Here is an 8,215-nt window from a genome sequence, read left to right as displayed (position 1 = left end):
TTTTTTTTTTTTAATGCACAGCCGTTTGCTGAGCTGTTCTGTTTTGTTTTTGCTTTTGGCTGTGCCGGGTCTTAATTTCAGCTTGTGAGATCTAGTTCCCTGATCAAGGATCAAACTCAGGACCCCGGCATTGGGAGCGCAGAGTCCTATACCCTGGACCAAAGTTCCCCCTAAAATTAGGATCTTGAATCAAGTTATCATGCTGGCAGGACTCTCTGCCTCAGTGGATCACTGAGGTTCTCTTAAACTGTTGTGCATGTTCAGGAATCCCTAGGCTCCAGCATTCATTCTGGAAACTTACAGAGTTGTCTACAACATGGAAACCTAAACCAGACATGATTCCTATCTCAAACTGCTTTCAGTTGACTGAGGAGCAGGTAAGAAAAAAAAAAAAAATCCTCTGCCCTGTCTGTAGTCCCACTAGCCTGGACCCAGAGATGTGGAATGAGGGATCAGACCGGAAGTAGAGCGCTGACACAGTTACCACCAGGGGAATAAAACCTGCTTGGATACTTTCCTTTCACGGTTCAGATTTAGTTTTGCTTTTTCATCTCCCTCTCCCTTTCTCTGGCCTGTTCATCAAGATGTTGAACCCCCAGTGCTCAGGTGGCCAACACCCAGGGTGCAGGACTCTAGGATGTTAGGGAGGAGGTCTGCACTGACCTTCAGGTAGGTGTCCTGACATCCACCCTGTTAAATGAGGATGGGGACTACATCCTCCAGGACCATTAAAACTATTCTACTATTAAACTCTGTATTTTGATTGCTATGTTTATAAATTATGAGATGACAAATAATCAGTGTCTAGGCCACATCTCCCTGACTGCCTGGCAGTAAAACATATCTCTTTTCACACCTTCTGTGTCCCCCACTGTCCTTCCAGAAAGTCTGGTTCCCAAAGGCGCAGACAGGAGTTCAACCTTCAGAGATGCAGAGGGGATGCTCTGTGCAATGGGCATGATTATTGCAGAGATGCAGAGCCCAAGTGGCTCCACATTCCCTGCTCATGAGTAGAGGAGTGGGGAGATGTTCATGCCTTGGGAGTGGGTGATACTTTCTCCTAGTTTCTTGGAGCAGGTGAAAAGCTCACTCCACTCCAAAGATAGCTTATTGTAAGAGTACATAAACACTTTTTCCATATATCAGAAATATGACTCACTGATGAATAAATTTCCCCTGAGGTGATGTTATTATTGGCAAAGAGAATATCCTGTGCCCTGTTTTAATACAAACAATACACATCATGCCTGCAATATTTACCAACTGGACTGCTCTGACCCACAGGGTCATTGACAGAAGGATTATCTTGTCAGAAAACTCTCCTCCTAGGACTTACCTAGGTAGCAGCATTGCTGTAGCAGCCATAGGGATGGAAAAGTCAAGGGAAGAGAGAATAAAGCTCCTAGTCACTGAAGATGGAGTGTCTGCAGGTGTATCTCAGCAAGACATACAATCCTAGTCTGAATTATTAAAGCCAGAGACTACCTTCCAGATCACACAGCCATCCATTAACAATGTTTCTGGAAGTTTTTATTAACAGGTTGTGAAATATTTCAGCATATATCAACTGAATTGTCACTGAAGAGTTAATGACACAAGGGATTCTGTGTCTTTAGGGGGAATGTGAATGGGCTGAAAACAGGCATTTGTGGAGAAAAGCGCTTAGGTTCCTCTTTACACTGTCCCGCCCCAGATTCCTCTCTGTAGGGCAATCCAAGAATTCCAAGGTTCTTAGCTCTGAGCTTCAGAGCTGAAAGTACTTTGAGGATGCCTCTAGCACAGAACTCTGGAGAGCTGCCCAGAGCCTGACCCCATCTGTGCCCTTGGGTTTATGTTCAGCTCCCCCTGCGGCCTCTCTCACTGTGTCACTCAGAGCGCAGTAGTACACAGCTGAGTCTGATGTTTGCACGGAGGATTTCTGCAGGTGGAAGGAGCTGTCACTCGAGATATGAGTGGCTTCAAAGCCTCTGCTGGTCACCTTCTGGTTTAATGAGCTTTTCAGGAGCAGCTCAAGCTCTTTGTTTTGGTACTGGACATACCAGAAAAGAAAACCTGAATAGCTGGACTGGTAAGTACACTTCAAAATCAGAGATGTCTTCTCGGGAAGGGTAACAACACCTTCTGTTTGGGTCACCGAGTCTCCACTGGTCCCTCCTTAAAGAAAAAACCACACACATAAGACTTTGTTAAGTTGGCTAAGGAAGAGGGACCATCTCCCGCTTGATAGAGGTTACATGACATCCTAAAACCAAGAAATAGAACATCTTAGAAATTTTAAATCAATGTTACTCACGCATTATCAACAAGATCACAAGTCCTAAGCACAAAGCAGACAGCATAGCTGGCTCAGAAGCAGTGGAAGGCTGAGTTTGGGGATACACGAAAGTTGAAAAAACTATTCCTCTGGTTTCTTGATCTTTTGTTGAAATCTTCAAGAAAATCTTGGTTCATGTGCTATGCAAGACAAACTCCTCTACAAGATCATGCTGTAGGCTGAGCAAGAGAAATGTTCTCAGAAATGAAAGATGAATTTATATCAAATCACCAACGAAAGGGAGCAGCGCCCTCTGTCGTTCTCCCTCTGTTCCTGCAGTCTGCTATACATCTTTTGGTATTTACCCTGAAAAGGAGCTTAAGTTGTAGGCATAGAAGGGAAATAGGTATCTGGGGTGAGCGTAGGGCTCAAGGAAGGAAGCACCAAATAATTTCTGCAGACTTTGCAATGGTGTCCGAGGCTGAGATAGATGGTAATTCCTCTGTCTTTAAGATGCAGAGAAATACAGTTCCCTTAAGGCGTTCCAGGCCCAGCATCTATTGTCTGATCACATTGAACAATAAGCTCATTTAGGCAACTTAAGTTATAGTGTGAGTGTGAAAAAAGACTGAACTGAGATCTCTTCTTGTCATTTCCCTCACTGGTCCCCTAGAACCAGGGGTTGAGCTGTCTCTGCTTAGAATTTCTTCCTTTCTGCCCAGAATCTTTGCCTAGGCAACTTTTTATTCCTTCTTTAAGAACCAATTACCCCTTATGAAAGTGCTGATCCAGTCCTTCAGGCTGAGTTAGGACCCACCTCTCTTCCCACCGTACCTTGTACGCACCACTATCACTGTCATTTCTACACCACACTGGAATCATTTGTGTGTTGTTTTTCAAACTAGGTTTGATGCACCTGAGATCAGGAACTTCATCTTATTAATCTCAGTGGCCAACTTCTCAAAATACACAGAACACTAGTTCAGAGCAAATGATTTAAAAATATTTGAAAAATGAATAAGTGAATGAGGAGACATGTCCTGGTGTACAATGATCTGTTTATGAAGTATGGTCTCTACGAGAAATAGTTCTCAGGCCCGCGGTATGATGAGCTCCTTCCAGCGGCATGTCTAGGGTCTGAACACGGGAGCATTAGGTATTTCTCAAAACTAAGGCACAGTTATTCATATAAGAGACCACTCTCATACCGACTATTTAAAAAATATTATAGCACCTTTATACATACAAAACTCAGGTTAAGTATAAACGTCTTTGGTTCACAGTTAATCACCAAAGTGAAAGTTGCTTAGTCGTGTCCGACTCTTTGCGACCCCGTGAACTATATGGGGTTCTCCAGGCCAAGATACTGGAGTGGGTAGCCTTTCCCTTCTCCAGGGATTTTCCCAACCCAGGAGTCAAACCCATATCTCCCACATTACAGACGGATTCTTTATTACTTGAGCCACAGGCAAAGCTCTAGAATATGGAGTGGTAACCTATCCCTTCTCCAGCGGATCTTCCCGATCTAGAAATTGAACCAGGGTCTCCTGCATTGCAGGTGGATTCTTTACCAACTGAGCTATCAGGGAAGTCTATGCATATAAAATACAAAATTAATAAAATTCATATTAAAACATTAATGTGAGAAGTGATATTTTACCGAAACTAAAGAGGTGGTGAAATCTCATTAGAAGAAAGCTATAGATTGTGTCATTCAATAATTCACCTGATTAAGATGATTTGGAGCTTAATGCACTAGTGTCTGCTGCTGCTGCTGCTGCTGCTAAATCTCTTCTGTCGTGTCCGACTCTGTGCGACCCAATAGACGGCAGCCTACCAGGCTCCTCCATCCATAGGATTATCCAGGCAAGAGTACTGGAGTGGGTTGCCATTGCCTTCTCTGCACTATTGTCTGAATTACTGTGATTTCCAGTATTTTTACTTCTATTCAAAAAAATATATTTAAGTCATTATATAACTCTATTATTGAACAAAGCATCAAAAAACCAGCACTGAAAAAAAAATATTGTGCATTTACTGCTACTCTTTTTCTACTGAATTGCATGTTGATACATTCAAACTTTTTAAATGTTTAAAAATATTCTTAAAACTTTTATCCATTTAAAGACCTATGATGCTTTTATTTGTAAAGTGTCATTATTCCATTTGTCTTTAATTAGAAAATGGAGAGTATTTTAAATTCTCCCAACAGATGATTAGAAATATTAGAAACATGATAGAAAATATTTAATTTGTTGTCATCAAGCAAAAAAAAAACAAATCGAAAAATTCTAATGTAATTCCTACACCCTGTAGGTTGGCAGACTTTTTTGTCTATAAAGGGTCAAATAGTAAATAGTTTAGGTTTTGAAGCCGTACAGTCTCTGCTACAACTATGCTGGTATAGCACAAAGCATCCATGGTCAATGCATAAATAAATGAGCATGGCTGTCTTCCAATAAAACTTTATTTATAAACATAAGTATCAAGCCACTTTGCCTTGTGGCTATCCTTTGCCAATCCTCACTATACTCCAAGAATTTATCCATAAACCTTTAAAATTACTTTTTTCACTAAATATTAGCATAGCTTTTTGAGGAGGCTTAAAATAAAGAACACATTAATGGATAGAAAAGAAGAAAGAAATTGAATGATGCTAATGCCAAAGATACTTCCTGGGTGGCTCAGTGGTAAAGAATCTACCTGCCAATGTAGGAGATATGGATCTGATCCCTGGGTCAGGAAGATCCCCTGGAGGAGGAAATGGCAACCAACTCCAGGATTCTCACCTGGAAATCCAATGGAGAGAGGAGTCTTGCAGGCTACAGTCCATGAGGTCACAAAGAGCTGGACACAAAGAGTTTAGCAACTAAACAACAATAGCAAATGCTTCAGATACACTGATGCTGAGTTTTCAAGAATGAAAAACACAGATATGGACACTATCATCAAGGAGATCACAGAGTAGGATTGAAAATAGACCTTAAACAAATAATGAAAGAAATAAAAGTAAATTACAAACCTGAAAATGCAGAGGTCTATAATTCTAAAAATACCCACTAAGCTTTCCTTAGCTACTGACTCTTGGACAAGTATACAAGAATGAGTAGGCATTTATTATTTTTTTTTTAAATTTTATTTTATTTTTAAACTTTACAATATTGTATTAGTTTTGCCAAATATCGAAATGGATCCGCCACAGGTATACATGTGTTCCCCATTCTGAACTCTCCTCCGTCCTCCCTCCCCATACCATCCCTCTGGGTCGTCCCAATGCACCAGCCTCAAGCATCCAGTATCGTGCATCGAACCTGGACTGGCGACTCGTTTCATATATGATATTATACATATTTCAATGCCATTCTCCCAAATCATCCCACCCTCTCCCTCTGTCAGAGTCCAAAAGACTGTTCTACACATCAATGTCTCTTTTGCTGTCTCGTATACAGCGTTATTGTTACCATCTTTCTAAATTTCATATATATGAGTTAGTATACTGTATTGGTGTTTTTCTTTCTGGCTTACTTCACTCTGTATAATAGGCTCCAGTTTCATCCACCTCATTAGAACTGACTCTTTTGAAGCAAGGAAAAGAATTTTAGGAAAAGAAAAAAATAAGAAAATCACCTAAAAAATCTATGAATGGGTTATATAAGAGGAAAATAGTGCCTTTGACCAACTTAGTATTGTTGAAGAGAGAGGGAGAGACAGAGATGGAGAGATTAGGGATGCATAATGAAATGAAGTTGGAGAGGTAGCTTTTCTTTGTCCTAAGAGCAAATGGGGACCCAGGTGACTGACATGCTAACATCTGCACTCTGGCAAAATCGCTCTCACTATGGAAAAGGGACTACATGGAAGAGTGATGGGGTGTGTCAAGTGTTGAGCAAGAGACTGAGATGGATTTTTAATGAGGATTGTGGAGGTGAATTGGGTTGTGGGGATTGTGACATCTGCTAGAGGACTTTTAGGAAGCAAAGTCAACAGAACTGGGAAGTAGACTGAATACAGTATCTCAAAAATGAATATAACTAAACAAACAAAAAACCTACATGAGTTGTGCTGCTGCTGCTGCTGCTAAGTCACCTCAGTTGTGTCCAACTCTGTGCGACCCCATAGACAGCAGCCCACCAGGCTCCCCCATCCCTAGGATTCTCAAGGCAATAACACTGGAGTGGCTTGCCATTTCTTTCTCCAATGCATGAAAGTGAAGAGTGAAAGTGAAGTCACTCAATCGTGTCTGACTCTTAGCAACTCCATGGACTGCAGCCTACCAGGCTCCTGCATCCATGGGATTTTCCAGGCAAGAGTACTGGAGTGGGGTGCCATTGCCTTCTCCAATATAGCCTAAATTGAGAGTACAGCAGAAACTTCTATTTGCCTATAGAATGCTCATTTTCTACTACTTCTAATAGAACTACGATTTTTTAAATTTTTATTTTATATTGGAGTGTAGTTGATTGGCAGTGTTATGTTAGTTTCAAGTGTACAGCAAAGTGATTCAGTTATACATAAACATGTATCTATTCTTTTTCAAATCTTTTCCCACTTAGGTTACTACAGAATACTGAGCAGTTTTCCCTGTCCACTACAGTGGGTCCTTGTTGAATATATACTTTATTTTTTTATTTTTAATTGGAGGATAATTATTTTATACTCTAGCGATGGTTTCTGCCATAGATCAACATGAATCAGCCACAGGCATACACACGTCCCCTCCCTTTTAAACCTCACTCCCACCCCTTCCCCATTCCACCCCTCTAGGGTGTTACAGAGCAGTGGCTTTGAGTTCCCTGCATCATAGAGCAAATTCCCACTGGCTATCTATTTTACATATAGTAATGTATATATTTCAGTACTACTCTCTCAAGTCTTCCCACCCTCTCCCTTCCTCACTGTGACCAAAAGTCTGTTCTTTATGTCTGCGTCTCCTTTGCTGTCCTGCACATAGGTCCATCATCGCCATCTTTCTAGATTCCATATGGATGGGTTAATACATAATATTTGTCTTTCTTGTTCTGGCTTACTTCACCCTGTGCAATAGGTTTTAAGTCCATCCACCTCATTAGAACTGACTCAAGTGTGTTCCTTTTTATAGAGGAGCTGCCCCAAGTCCGACGTCAGGGGCAGTGGTCGGGAGGAGCTATCCCCCGCCTGAGGCCAGGGGTGGCAGCCGGGAGGATCTACCCCATGCCTGAGATCAGGGGCGGCGGCCGAGAGAAGCAACTCCACATCCAAGGAGCAGTGGCTTCGCGGATGTAGGAGGGCCGAGAGGAGCTACTCCATGTTCAAGGTCAGGAGGGGTGTCGGTGAGGAGATACCCCTCGTCCAAGGTAAGGAGCAGCGGATGCGCTTTGCTGGAGTAGCCATGAAGAGATATCCTATGTCCAAGGTAAGAGAAACCCAAGTAAGAGGGTAGATGTTGCAAGAGGACATCAGAGGGCAGACACACTGAAACCATAATCACAGAAAACTAGTCAATCTAATCATATGGACCACAGTCATGTCTAACTCAATGAAACTAAGCCATGCTAGGTGGGGCCACCCAGGACGGGTGGGTCGTGGTGGAGAGGTTTGACAAAATGGAGAAGGGAATGGCAAACCACTTCAGTATTCTTGCCTTGAGAACCCCATGAACAATATCAAAAGGCAAAATGATAGGATACTGAAAGAGGAACTTCCCAGGTCGGTAGGTGCCCAATATACTACTGGAGATCAGTGGAGAAATAACTCCAGAAAGAATGAAGGGATGGAGCCAAAACAAAAACAACACCCAGTCATGGATGTGCCTGGTGATAGAAGCAAGCTCCAATGCTGTAAAGAGCAATGTTGCATAGGAACCTGGAATGTTACGTTCGTGAATCAAGGCAAATTGGAAGTGGTCAAACAGGATGGCAAGAGTGAATGTCGACATTCTAGGAATCAGCGAACTGAAATGGACTTGAATGGGTGAATTTAACT

General features: G+C 42.0%; 1 long non-coding RNA gene across 1 annotated transcript; it reads right to left on the bottom strand.

Moving 5' to 3' along the window:
- Nucleotides 1-1,517: 1,517 nt before the first annotated feature.
- Nucleotides 1,518-2,486, bottom strand: LOC147365045 (uncharacterized). The gene is made up of 2 exons (XR_015135120.1): nucleotides 2,294-2,486; nucleotides 1,518-2,154 (listed from the first exon to the last, which is right to left on the bottom strand). It is a non-coding gene; the product is annotated as an uncharacterized LOC147365045 (long non-coding RNA).
- Between the last annotated feature and the right edge of the window lie 5,729 nt (nucleotides 2,487-8,215).

Source organism: Bos grunniens, chromosome 10 (assembly GCF_055505025.1).
Source record: "Bos grunniens cultivar Pamir isolate PY7600 chromosome 10, Bosgru_T2T1.0, whole genome shotgun sequence".
NCBI lineage: Eukaryota > Metazoa > Chordata > Mammalia > Artiodactyla > Bovidae > Bos > Bos grunniens.
Note: the sequence above shows the minus strand (reverse complement) of the source record. Positions and strands in the feature narration are given on the sequence as shown.